The sequence below is a fragment of the Oreochromis aureus genome, linkage group 15, assembly GCF_013358895.1.
Source record: "Oreochromis aureus strain Israel breed Guangdong linkage group 15, ZZ_aureus, whole genome shotgun sequence".
NCBI lineage: Eukaryota > Metazoa > Chordata > Actinopteri > Cichliformes > Cichlidae > Oreochromis > Oreochromis aureus.
The window spans coordinates 23,250,921-23,265,693 of record NC_052956.1 but is presented as its reverse complement, the minus strand read 5'-3'; the positions used below and the strand labels follow the sequence as shown (position 1 = coordinate 23,265,693).

General features: G+C 41.2%; 1 protein-coding gene across 2 annotated transcripts in view; it reads left to right on the top strand.

The window, feature by feature from the left end:
- Positions 1-1,544: 1,544 nt before the first annotated feature.
- The window catches only part of myt1la (myelin transcription factor 1-like, a), an 88,425-nt gene continuing 75,196 nt past the window's right edge, over positions 1,545-14,773 (top strand). For both annotated transcript variants that reach the window (XM_039599391.1, XM_039599392.1), the window contains exon 1: positions 1,545-2,073. The gene's annotated coding sequence lies outside the window, so the exon portion shown is untranslated. The remainder of the gene's footprint in view (positions 2,074-14,773) is intronic.

Genomic DNA, 14,773 nt, shown 5'->3' with positions numbered 1-14,773 from the left:
AGTTTAGTTTTCACAAATACAGCATTGATTATTTTACAAATAATAAATAAATAGTGCTTTTCCTAATCCAAGTGTTTAATCTATAATTTCAAACCTATGAAACAACTAAGGAAAAGAGAAATTAACAATTAAGCTAAATATTCATACCAAACATGAATGTATTTTCTGAACTTTTAGTGTAATGAATGATTCATCCAAATATCCTTAGAACCAGTGTTTAGAGAGGCTGTCGCAATCCACCCCCACCCTTCATATCAGCCCAGATGCATTCAAAGGATGAGTTAGAATGAAATCTGTTTCCATAGGATGTAAAGTTTGTGTTTGCAGTAATTTTGTTTCTACTTTTTCTTCTCAGATTGGATTGAAAATGAGTTGTCAGTCATTTTATTTGAGTCCAGTAGTTTTTATAAGATAAGAGGTTTAATGCATTTGAAATCATGCAGGTAAGTAGAGGATGCATGTAGGACTCAAACTGGTACTCTGGTGCTGGCAATGAAATGCCCCCTTCAGCCTCCAAATGTGGCCCTGACTGCCTTTCAAAAAAGAAAAATGTACATATCAGTGTGTACATGGACACTGTTTTTTTGTTTTTTACATATGAGACCAATCTGATGAAAGCAGTGTCCAGAAACACATTTTAATAAAATAAAAGTCATGAATATTTTACAAACTGTTGCCAAAATACAGAAGAAAATACGTTAAATATTAAATCCTCCTGTCAGCAGATTTGTCTCTTGCTATTTCCCACTTATTTTCCAGCAAACATAATATACCTGTACTGTAGAATATCCAGAAACCACATATACAAGTTTTAATGCAAGCCTGCTCAACTTTGTGCTTACATAAATGCATTTAGACTCTTCTCAATTATAAATTTATATACAGAGAGAGCCTTAAAAAAATGTACAGCACTAGACAGCAGAAACATGATGAGCAACAGCTGTAAAAAGTGGTGCTCCTCCCAAGCCAACCCAGCATGCCATATCAGGTGTGGATAATTGGTGACTAAGGAATTAAGCCCATGCAACAACCACAGATTCTTGCAACTGCAAGGCAAGTAGAGGCTAAACAAAGAGCCGATATCCCACAGCATCTACTTGAGATGAGCTATAGGTCATTTATTTTAGCAGCCATCCTCTAAAATGACACTTGTCAAGCCTTGTCTTTTTGCCTCTTTGATGCACCAGGGAAGCAGTTCCACTGGACAGTCTGAGTGCTCATCCTCTGGAAAAGCTGCAACACATCTGTACCAAATAAAAGCTGGAGGAGGAGAAAAGGACACTTTCACAATGTGACACCCCAAAAGTTGTGTTAATGAACATTTTACTCTCAAAATAAAACTGCAGTGTGAGTAGTGGCCTACTCCAGCTACTACTAATGAAGAGAGTCTAACCTCTTTGTTCACACGGAGCTGAACAAAGGGAATTACACACTGACACATTTCAACGCCTATGGAGAGACTTTTGTCTGTGTGTGTGTGTGTGTGTGTGTGTGTCTGCAGGGTGCAAAAACAACACACACACACGCGCTCTCAGAGTCTACAGGCTTGAAATTAATTCAGAAAAAAAGCGAGTGAGAAGGAGGGATGAGGAGGTGGAGCGGTGGTGGTGAATGCATCGCTATCCTTGGAGCCTGCACGCGCGCGTGCACACATCATCGGGAGCGTCGCTGGGCTTGCGTGCGCGTCCTCGAGAAATAAAGAAAGGATCAGGAAGAAGGTGAGAGAGAGAGAGAGAGAGAGAGGTAAAGGCGCCGTCTTCTTCTTCTTCGCTCTCTGCTGCAGTGTCTGATTCTCCCTCCACCATCTTCATCAACATCATCATCCTCTTCTCCCTCCTCTCTGTCTGTCTGGCCCCCCCTTCTCCTCCTCCCCCTCCTCCTCTTCCACCCCCTCCTCCCCCTCCTGTGAAGGCATGGCCAGATATCACAGCGACAAAAGAGAGAGACAGTGGTAGAGAGACCTTTTGAGAGAGAGAGAGTGAGAGTGAGGGAAGAAGGCTGCAGACTTTCAGACCTGAGAGGAAGAGGAGAGGAGGAAGAAGAGATAGAGGAGTCTCCATCTTCGCCATTTCAGTATGTTTTCCTTCTCTGAGGTTTCTCTCATTCTCGCTCTTTCTGCGGCTCCGGTTACGTTGAGCACACTGCTGTAATTTTCCTATAGTGTCACGCTCGCGTTGTTTCACAGCTCAGTTGTGTTGACAGTCCTCTTATTATTCCCGTTAGAGCGCGAGGCTGTGGAGTGTGTCTGTGCCGCTCTCCGTGCGCCTTCGCGGGGACATTGTTTCGCTGTGGCACCTCTGTAATCTCCCTGTAGTGAGTCAGTCATGCTTCTGTTGTTCCCATGATATTTTGCACATGTTTGTCATGTTGTGCGCTGTTTCTATGGTGCCGTGGCGCTTTGCCTCACTGTGCCTTTTGTCACGCGTTGTACTGACTTTAATATTCCTGTGATATTCCCATCGCAGCGCCACAGTGTGCTGTTTGAGCCGCTCAGCCTGTGGTGACCTTATGCCACCTCTTTGATTATGTTTATGCTCATTGTCGTGCTCGTTTATGATTTCACTTTTATTGCTTAGAGATGTGAGTGAACAGACCCGGGGCTCCGTAACATCCCTGTAATATTTATGTAATGTTCCTACTGGGTGCCATGAAGCCTGTATTGTTCTGTATGGTGAGTGTATAGGATACCTCTGTAGGATATAATAATCTGGGTTGAGACCACTGTGTGTAATGTTGTTTATTCCTACTGGGTGACCAAGTGATCCTGTAATTTTCCTGTAATGATTCATGCAGAGCTGAAGTGAAGTCTGCGTTGACCTTTTGGAACCTTTAACATCTCTTTTTTCAATTTGACATGTTTGAACAATCTGCTTTTCCTCTCCATAAAATTAAGGTAAATTGCTTAAATCCTTAAGAGATTATTGACTTCTACGGTAAAAATAAAAAAGTAGTTACATTTTTAACACTTAAAGCAACTTAATGCTGCATTTTCATTGTTAACTTTTAACAGCAGGCAAGAATGCAAAAAAGTCATACAATAACATAAAATACATGCTAAAATTGACTAATTTAGATTATGCGACAGCATCACATGAAACCTGGATTACTTTTACACTTCATCATCCAACCCAACCATCAGTGGATTATATAGGAAAATCTGCCCTGGCTTATCTTCAGTCTGCTAGCTGTGCAGGAGCCTATGCTGAGGTTATTGTACATATTCATGTCGAACCCAGTGTGCAAATTAAAGTTGCTTAATTTTGAAAAAAGTGTTAGTACAGCCGTGGGAAATTACATCACTGAAACTCTTGAATAAGAACCACCTGATTTCCCTGCAGGGGGAAATTTTGGGGGGATTGGAAGCTCTGAAGCAAAATCAGGGCATCTTTAACATTTATGACTCGTGTCTTTACTCAGATATTAACTCTTTTTGTTCTTCACCTAAAGTTTCAGGAACTTTCCCAGAATTAAGGTTCCTTGAGTGCATTTCCACACAAGGGTCAAATCCACATCAACATCACAGATTTCAAAGGTCTTTGCAAATCTGGACAGCAAAGCCAGTTCTTCATTGGTATGAACCCTCCCGTGCTTCCTGATTATCATCTGCTACAAACTACAAATAACAAAGAACCGGTATGCAGTTGAAAGTTTTCCAAAAAAACTGGGTGAATAAAATTGCTGTTAAAGGCGCTAACACAATCAGTCCATTCCCGACAGGTACAGTACACGTTTATGTTTCCCCTAGGACCAATTACTGGACCCCGAAGTAACCATGTGTTTCTTCTTAAGGTCCTCAAAATGCACATAGAACCTCTCAAGCAATAATATTTGTGCAGCTGTTTGGCGAAACAGAAAAAAGAAATATTATGATATAAAGTATTAACTTTATTGTTTCATTAAAATCAATATATATCCTTACAAGCTTCCTTCTTTTTCGTCTTGCATATCAGCAGCAGAGGTTTGCACACAAGAAGGTCCTGGACTTTGAATCTTCTGGAGGTCTTTGTGATTCTAAATTGGCCAAAGATGTTAAAAAGATAAAGAGTTGTGAGGTGAGCAAGGCTAGAAAAGTGCCTCACAAATGTCATTTCCACATGTATGAATGAATAATAAAAAATAAACTTGTAAAAGCCCCTAGGTCTAATTTTTCCTTTTTTAAAGGGTCCGTTTCTGTGCCGTCACATTAACGTGCAGAGTTCTTACCAGAAGTTCAACACCGGCCTCTGTAGGGAACCAACCCTGAGGGTGCAAATAAATACCCCCACTCCAGGGTACAAAGGCAGGTTGTTAATTAGGAAGTTCATAAGAAGGTTTTGTTGCCGTCATGAGCATCCGATCAGAATGCATTTAATTAATAAGCTATTAGATTATTATCCAGTGAACAAAGGTTTATTATCTGACTTAAAGTTAATTGCAGCCACGACGAGAAATGTGAGAAAGATGCACACTGACTGCTAAATTGGAACCGCCGACGGTGTGAAGGTGAAAAAAGTGAGTGCCCTCAAATAAGGTGTGACAGGTGAATTCAATCAGGAAATGAGCAGGTGACAAAGGAACAGGAGAGCGAGTTAGTGATGAGGAAAGGATGCGAGGTGAAGAAAGTAAAGAAACATTAAAGCCTTTACTCAATTAGATAAATATAATATTCTACAAAAAAAACATGCACTAGCATAATGGAATTTAATTTAACAGATTATGTTTGTTTGTTCTTCTTCTGTAGTTTTCTTTGTTCTTATATGGATCTTATAGTTGGGGCTAAAGAAGCTAGAAATCTTCCCTGCAGCAGCACCTTAAAAAGTACTGCTCAATGTTGTTGTAACTACTGGGGAATCATTCTGGGGGTTAAATCAGTCTCACTGGAAATGGATTTAGACCTGGCTTCAGGTGGACTTGACCCTTGAAACTGGACAGGTGGCCTGCTGTCTGGACGTACAGTGTAGTCAGAGTCAGGGACAACATTCAAGCGTTTCCATGAATGAGTTCCGATTTAATGCAGGATTTCTTTAAACTGTCTGAGGTGTCCACCAGTGAATATAAAAGAGAGCTTCTGAGGTCAAAGGCAGGCCGTCTTAGCGTAGGATGAGTGTTTTCATAGACATCCTTTATATATAAAATATACTTTATTCCTTGTGTTTGTCTGGTCCCATTCAAAGCAGAAGCTCATAGTTTTGCATGGATAGCAAAGTGTCGAGACTGTAGTCTCGATCAGGCGTGAGGATTTTTGTCCAGTTTCCAGTGGCTTTATTCCCTAAACGTGTATTAAAAAAGAGAGACTCTCAGATGCTTCTATAGATGACGAAAGATTTTATAAATTTCATGTGAATGCGCTCTGCAAAGTAATGAAGTATTCTAGCTCAGGTGTTTGTTAAAGTTTATATTGTGCTTTTAAGTGAATCATTCGCTGCGTTAGCATCCGTTCCTGTGGAAGGTCCACCGCATGCTTTTTCTCCACTAACCGACCTTAAGTGGATTTAGGTTATAAAGCCCTCCAACAGCAAGTCGGCACACTATTCATGACAGTTTGTGACGATACAACTGTTTATGTCAAATATCAGGGAAACTCCACCTACTTATGAATTATGAGTCATTAGATTTTTGTGAAAAATGTCTTCGTTTTTAGATGATTTTGTGGCCTTTTTTAATGCATTTTTTGATTTTGTGTTTGAAGAGTGTTTTAAGTGTTGTTGCAGATGCTGAAAGTCGATAGTTTTCTAAAACTTGCTGCTGTCCTACCTGCTAATTTAGAGCGTGAGGTTGTGTAGGGTGAAAGGCCCAAAACTTTATTCACTTTTTCATCCTAAGACAGTATGCCTATGTCTGTATTCAGACATTTATGTCTATAGATGTCTGTATTTTCACCTTTTGTCCTCATTACTGGGTGATCACAGTGTTCTTGGCTGAGCGAGCTTTGATCTTTGACCACGTCGCTGTTGTTTGTCGTATCGCTGTTGTCGGAGGGAATGAAGTGGACTTTAGTTCAGTGATGTCAAACTCGTGCTCCAACCCGGACAGACGGGAAATTTTCCGTCAAAAGGTTTAGGATCACGCTTCTCGTTGATCTCAGCATGTGGTTTTGCGTAAACGGTCTTCTTCTCTGCTGCGATGAAGAATGAGAAAAGACCTGATGAAATATAATCTTCCTGTCAGACCGGGTGTTGTGGCTCTGCATGAACCGTAGGAGATTTCTCTCCTGGCTGTTTTGCTGTGTAAACAAAGACACCAGGTGAACTCAGTTGAGAAGTAATGAAAGAAAAACTCCTTTATTTCCTGTCGGCTCTCTGCAGAGTCTGAGTCAGAGACAGGCCAGAGCCCGGCGATCGTTCATAACTGCAGAGGAAAATAAACCTGCCTCATCTCCGCAGCCCAGCACCACCTGTGTGTGACAGAGGATATTAAACACAGGTTCAGCTTACACTTGACCAGTCATAGCAGACTGCTGGTCACAGATAAATTCTCCATTCACACCTGTGGGTCTCTTCACATCACAGATAAAATCATTCCTGCTGCTGCTCTCCGTGCTCAACGAGCTGTTGTGTTTCAATTTGCAGCATTTGGGAAAGTTCAGCTCAGTTTCTTTACAGCCGGGATGAGGATGTCACTTTGAAGATCAGGCTGCCATTCACATTTGTTATGCTAAGCTTTTACTCAACAACTGACTTGCAAATCAGTGGTTGAATGCAGATTTACAGCAGTAAGGTGGGGGAAGTTGGAGGAATTTTGATTTTTGCAAACTACAGTTTACAACGTAGTGGTTTACACATTCATCTGACACATGAGAGATCTCGGGTTCAAGTCTTGGAGGAGACAAAAATGCCTGGGAGGGTTGTTTCGGTAAAAATCTGCCAAATCAAATATGTGGGTCCATCTGCTGTGGGATCCCCTCGTGAATAAGGGAGCAGCCAAAAGAAGTTTTAAACGATAGTTTGCAACATGAGAAAGTTTGGAACATTTCACCAAACAAACCAAAGCTATACTGGTTACCCAGACACGAAAGAGCCCAGTCATTTAAGAAACAAAGCATAATACTGTCACAAACTAATTTTTGGTAGTTATGACAACCAAAGGGAAACTTCCTGTGTTGGAAGTACCAAAAACTGCAATTCCTCTAATGGCCACTTGAGGCTTCCTCCAGCAGCTCGTCAGTCTCGCTGACATCTAAATGTCCAACTTTAAAGCAGAAATAGAGGAAAACAGTTCGGAGCTCCTCCTAGTTCCCTGTTCTTAACAGCTGAAACACCTCCTTCATTCATGTGTGTTTAGTTTATTAAGGCTTAATTTAGGGGCATGGATGCTGTAGCTTATTGGTGTATGGGCCTCACTTCCACTAATTTAAGTAAGTGAACTGCCGTGCAGGTAATTGTAATTGTAGCTGTTGCAAGTGAAATCCTGGGATTTAATTAGTCTGTCACTTAGTAATAATTAGCAGGCATTGTTGTATCGCTATGTCATTGTGAAGTTCGGAACTTCTTAAATCAACCCATTATATAATAAAAACTACAACTAATACCGGAACTGAAAAAAACAAAACAAAAAAGAACTTAAATGAGCTGAAATTTGATTTAAAACTAAAACTCTAAAACTGCAGAATTCTTACAGTGGACGCTGCAGGTCAGCAGTCAGACTGCTCTCATTTTGGGAGTGTAAAATAATGCTGTTGTGTAGCAGCTAGTATGCCGTTGGTTATGGTATCAGTAAGATGGTGCAGTCAACCTGCAGTTTTTCAGTGTGAAGGATTACAGGGTGTGTTATAACCCAAACCATGATCTTTCTGCTTTGGCGCTGGTACAATTCCACCCAGAGACTTAAATTCCTATTGGGGTGGGGTCAGGAAAAGCATCCACAGAGCTACCAACTGTGGCAACTCCTTGTGGCAAAGGAGCAGCCGACAGTTGCTTTCTAGTAGCGACTGTGCAGGATTCAGCTGTCGAAAGCAGACATGAAGTCACGTTGCCTTGTGAAAATGTGATAGATGGCAGTACCACTTGGATCTCTGGGGTTCAAAACACTCTGCACCCACAGAGCTGATGAAGACTGGAGGAGAGGCTGAAATTAAATCTCAACAGGCCAAATGTTATAGCAAACTGTTCCCTGGTTATAAAGAACATCACATATCAGAATGTCGGTCGTCATGTCTGCAGACAGCTCAACAAATGAGGAAACACATGAGGTGGTCCAGGGGCAGCGCTTGATGTCATTTTAAGTGGGCCAAAATGGCTTTTCCTTCATAATGTAGGACATAGCGGCACAAAACATGACAAAATGAGCTCTTTTCTTCAAATTTCACTTCTTCCCTTATAGCCATCATGAAAGACTATGCATTCTTAACACATAGACATGCAGTGCCATTTCAGTAATGGTGTATGAACTGTAAACGAGTACAAAAATGACTTTAGCCAGCCTAAAACACCATCAACCCAAAAGATATGTTACAAGGAGCAACCCGATTGCTTTTATTGTTCTATCAGTGGCTCAAATAACGACACTGCTATCGCCATTTTACCTTTTTAGCCTTCGTTCATGTGGTGGATCTCTAAGTCATATCAACTTTGAGAAAAACTGGCCTAAACACAACCAGCAAGAGAAAGTGGGAATATAAGAATCAGCTAGTGGTAAAACCCAACATGTGATGCAAACTAAAGCCTCCTGGCTGGTGAACCTAACACTTCCAGCTCTCCAAAAACAGTTGTAGTATCTCTCCATGGCCAATATTTCTAGTTGGTGCACCAACACCAGAAGACGCCTTGTGTTTAACAAAGACAGAGGAAACATTATGTGATGCTCTGTGATTAGAACGCTCTGGGTCTGTGCTGGAATTATAATTGACATCGTTCCCGGTTTCCAGAAAATTCCAGCTCAGGAAGAAAAGCACCTTACGAGACATTGGCGTGACACCGACATTTGCACGTTTACGTAACATCTGAACATCAGACAGTCTTTCTCTGTGATGTCACACTGTCAAGTCAGACCGACGCGACCTCGTCTGAACTGCCCGCCTGCATGTCTGTCCGTCCGTCTGTCTGTCTGCGGTTTATTAAATCTAAGCTGCTGCCAAGACTGCCATCAATCTGATTACCTCACTCTGATCAATGGAGGTCACACACACACACTCACACACTCACACACACGAACACACAGACACGATGCAGAAGGCTTCATCACAGTCTATTGTGGAGCCTCGAATGACTCATAGTGTAAAAATCACACACGCACACACACACTCTCTGGATAAGGACACACATTTTCGGTGATTCAGTGTGGGTAGATTCTGTTCTCCATGAAGAGTGTGTGTGTGTGTAAAATCATTCATGTTAGCAGACCGACAGCTGGTTTCTGTGGAGTCCGACTCAGAGTGTTGATTACTGGAAAACTTAGTAATATTTTTCCATCTTTTATGACCTCTGACCCCTGAAACATCTGTAATCCTATCTCACAGCTGGAGTCTGTCTGGCTGAAAAACTCAAATATCTTAATTGTTAGGCTTCCTTTCATAAAAAAGGTAAAAATGATTCAGAGAGTCACCTCAGATTCGGTTGGATGTTTTCTGTACCTACACACACACACACACACACACACACACACACACACACACACACACACACACACACACACACACACACACACACACACACACACTAATTCAAGCAGGAGTAATGATTGTGGATCTCTGTAGCCACTCACGACCTGCTTTGTCTGCTTGTTACAGATCATTAAAGCTTCACACATTGACCGCATCCACTCATCATCCTGTCAGTCACTCAGCCCCGCCCCGCTGCTCTTTGCCACAGAGGTGAATGATGGGAGGTGGAGGAGTCGTTAGCGGCCAAATCTGTGTCTACATGATGAAAAATGACAATTCGATTGAGATTTGTCCACGTGAGCTGGTGTCTAACACATCGGTTTGTTGCTTTTAGAAGCAAAGTGTTGTTTTTGCTCCAGTAAACCTGCTGAAGGTTGGATAAGATTTCCTTACTTTTATTCATTTGTAATTTTTATTTACTTTAAACCTTTTGTCCTCTGTTTAGTTTTTGTGGATGGGTTTCTTTGTTTCATTTGAGTGCTTTCTGTTCTAACAAATGTTTAGTTTCACTTCAGTTTGTAATAGTTTTAGTTTTTATATAATTTGCATAGTGTTTGTCAGACACGCCAGTTGTCAAATACCAGTCATGTAGACATCACAGCCTCAATAAACAGAAGCACCAAAACCTCCTCATGCTTGTTTTGTTGAAAGGCATCAGCCCAAACAGTTTTTTCTTCTTTATTTTTTTTTTTAATTTATAAGAATACTATATTATTACATCTGAGTTTTATGTCAGTTAACAGAAACTTTTTTTTAAGGGTCCACCATCCCAACTTTGTCCAGCTCCTCCTAAGTAAAACAAACAAACAAACAAACAAACAAACAAACAAACAAACAAACACTATAATTTGACACTGAGTCACATTGTAATTAACTCTATGGAAATACCCGATCCAATACCAGTGTTTGATCAATAAGCCGAATTCCTCACTCTGTGGAAGAGACTGGGAATCATTCTCTGACGTTTAGGGCAAGGTTATTTTACTACAAGTACAACAGTCGTTTTCCAAGAACAGGGCACCAGTTCAGCTCACTGGGTTAAATGGGCGACCCATACCTGGGTCCAAGTCTGCTTGGATACCATTTACTGAATGTCTTTCTTCCAGCTTTCCCCGTCTTGTCTCCGCTATCCTACCAAACAAAGACTAAAATGGTTGCAGTCATTGGAGCTCTTCAGTCGTGTTGACTTACTTAATCACAGTTTGTGTTTAAGCACAAAAAAATTGCAGACATACAAAGAGAAGCTGTTGGTGTAGCACAGCTGAAACGCCTCCAAACTGCTGCCACTTTGCTGTTAGGCTTCTCGATGATTTCTCTCTGTAGAAATCGCTGCATTGCTTTTGAGGTGCTGCAGTGAAAACAGAACAGCATGAAACTGAATTCGATAGATCGGGACATTGCCACAGATACTCAGCTCATTGGTGCATTGCAACCTATAGTGTAGTTTTATTGAACTACAATAACAGTAGATGTCACAATAAAATTCATTTTCACATATAAACAATTACAATAAACATTTATTTTTAGAAGTTTGGTCAGTCAGTCACTGTAATCAGGCAACTAACATGCGAGCAAGTTTGCATCATCGCTCTCTAGGCTCTGGTCAGTGCCAGTCTTTGATACTTTTTAGATAAAGTCATTAAACTACATTACACTCTGTAATGTACACTCTGTAATTACACTCTGTAATATAGTGTAATATCTCATATAGGGGACATTTTTTAAGCTGGTTCAGCTTTCATAGATTTGTTTCTGTCGCTGCAAGCCTCTTTGCAGCCCACATCAACTCCTCCATTTCATGCTACATTTGACTTAAACATTGTCATATCTATGGTCACTGATGACTGCTCTCTCTTATTTGTTGGTCTTGGTCATGCCTTCCTCACTTTTTCATCTTTTCTTGTCTGAATACGTAAGTACTGGAAGTTTCAAAATAGAGCCAGGCTTTCAAATCCACCTTACTGCAGACAGAACTCCCGTCTTGCATCTTTTGGAGAGCAGTTCCTGCTCTAACATCCAAATTTGTGTTCATCAAAATTGACTTGATGCATGCTCAATCATCCAGGTAAGGAAATCCCAAAAAGTTCATTCTGTTCATCTGGATGTAGGTGAAGAAGTCCCTTGGATGAGTGACGACTTGTTTCTCCCACTGAAAACAGTCCAGATGAACAGAATCAACTTTTTTGGGCATTAAAATGTTTAGCTTTGCTTCCTTTTTTATGTTCTGGAGTGTTCATTGTAAGAAGCACAAGTTACTGTACATGTTCTTTACACTCACGCTTATCTTGTTATTAAGAGCCAAAAAAAGCACAGTTCAAATGTGTACTTTGTTACCAGAAAACACAGCACAGAGTAATGATTCAGACTGACACTGCTGGACTGGGTTTGGAAGTAGTTTTGTTTCAGTAAAGTTGGAAGTTTAATGTCAGGGATCAAAACTTTGTGCTGAGCCTTAGCAGGAAGTAAGAGCCTTCCTTAATTCTTCCATATCCCTAAGTAAGCTTTAGAGAAGACTAAACCTCAAGATAAAGTTATTTGAAAATGAAGATCCTGAATGTCCATCGAGCCAAATCCTTCCCGTTCAGTACATTACCCTGTGGAGTTTTTTCTGCATCCTTCAAGCCTCCTCCTCCACACGAACCTGAAAGAAATCGAGCTCATGTTACTGGAAAAAAAACCAGATATCGAGAAGCACGACTTGTTGCTCACAGTCATCCTGTTAAGGATTCATAGCATGTTAAGATGCTGACTTACATAAGAGTGCTGCGAGTTTCTTTGTGAGATGAAAGCAGGATTATAATATAGTGATCTGATGACTCACTGACACCCATGAATTAATGTTGGCCTTTAGCCTTTTGGCATTTTACGACCTTCTGCTGTATCTCTTTTATCAGTTTTTCAGTTGTCTAACAGAAACAGACACATACCTGCATATCAGTGATTGACAACCGCTGCTGTATGGGATCATTTGAGGCCAAATTCAGCTTTTAAAACTGTGTCCGTGTGTGGATCTTCACAGTTATGAAGTGAATAATGTTTGACAGAAGCTGTTCCGAGGGCTGAGGAGGAGTTTTATCTCCTCTGAAGTGCTGACGTGACACCTCAGACCTGGTCATCTAACTGGAAGAAGGAGGAGGCCAGCGGGGTGTTTGTGTCCAGGCCTGAGGATATGAAACATGGCACTTCAGATTCCCACATTTACAGGAGGGCACATGGAGTGCACCAGGGTTAATTATGGCCAGCACACCCTGCAGGAGAGTCAGGTCTTTGGCAAGCCCATGTGTGAAGTGGGCTCATGTATCCGTACATTTATGGAAAAAATTACGCCGAGGCAGAAAACGGCATTTATTTCCGAGCTGCACTTACCAAGAGCAAGCGTAACAGGCTTTTGTTCATATTTTGCGAGTTATAAAAGTGATTTTACTGAAAAAAAGTAGCTGGGAAATTATGAAAATAATAATGAGCTTCAGTCCTGTAAAAAGTCATTAAAATGACTCCACTGTGAACAGCAGAAACAGCAGAAAATGACTCTCACAGTATTTTTACTTCTTTTAAACTTAATTCTCCTGATTAGCCTCTCATACTTTTACTTAAATATCTCAACAGCTCAACCTCACCTTGCAGCAGAGTGATTTTACGCTGTGATATTTGCCTCTCACGCGGCGCCGAACGCTTCTCGATCGACTCGAGAAGATCGTTTTTTGTTTGTTGTATTTCGCCGTTCGAGCTTTTGGATTCAGCTGTGACTGAACCTGCAGCTTCACAATGAGCTGCTGCTGCTCAGCCTCACTCTGTGATTGGTCAGAGGTTAATTGACGCGGCTAATCACCCGATCAGTCCAGTCTCCATGGAAACCAGAATGGAATGAGGGAGGTGATGAACGAGGAGTCGAGGCCTTCACACCAGGCTTAAATGCTGCAGCTTTTTTTTTTTAATAGTGTCTGTTTACACCACAAACTGTACTGCAGTACTGTTTGTACACCAGTGTAACAGAGTGAGGGTCTGCTCTGTCCTTCGTATCAGCTGTCAGTCCTAATAGCACGAAAATATTTATCTCCAGCAGGCTGTGAGTGCAGAGGTTGAGTAAATGTGGTCGTCTTTTGTAGACACCACTTCACTGTGTTAATATGAACTTAGCCAAAATTCAGAAAATACAATGGTTCAGGCGAATGAGCAGGTGGTTACGATGCAAATGAGAGCAGTGGATCTCTACTTGGCTTCTTGCTATCTTTCCTTTATTCCACTGTCTGTGTCAAAATCAAGACAAAATTCCTCAAAATAAACCTTAAAATAATAGAAATAGCATGGAGTGAAATACCTACACATAATGTAATCTGCTTATGCACAAGATGTTCTTTGACGTTAGCGTCCTAACGCATTGCCTGCTGATAGGAAATGATCCTGTTATTGCAGGTTTGTCAGACTCTGAGATCTTCTCGTTGGGACTTTTGTCTTCTCTGGCCTTTTCTCACTTCTTACAGAGTAACCCTGTTCGCTAACCGTTGCATCAGGGTACAGATGGTAAAGGAAAGCTTATGCATCCATGAGCCACAGAGAGCAGCTTGAACAAATGGCACTATCTGATGCCACAGGAATAATACGGACTGCAAATATAGCCCATTCCAATGCCTGGACGCCCTTTAGATAAGCAGAAGTTTTGGCATCTGTGCCTCGATGAACTGGAAACTCAATGCAGGGACACGACGGCCTCTTTTAACAAGCTACAAAATCCTCATTAGGAGGCTTGAAGTGTGGCGGTGGAGTAGGTTGCAAGTTCTTCACCTTCGACACCTCGGTTCCCGTCTCGTCGTTTTATTTTTCAGTCGCTTTGTTTTTTTCTCTTGATTTCACTCGCTGATGTTTGAAAAAAATAAAAAAAGGGCTGGTCTCGCAAGTGAACTCGTTTTGGCGGATGTCCTGATTATCACAGGTTTAGACACAGAAATAAAAAGATTGTTACAATGAGTTAAGAAACTAATGTGAACACTGGCTTTATGGTACTTGATTATTATTGTTGTTAGACAACTTCTGGGACTGACTCTGACTCTGAGAGACACTGGCCATTATTTTTTATGCCTATGCAGGATTAATATGCTTTTAATTGCTGAGGACTGTCTTGCTGTGGACTACGACTGTATGGCTGCTCAATCAGGCTTTAAAATATGAAAAAAATAGAACAGTTCATTAAGATGTTCT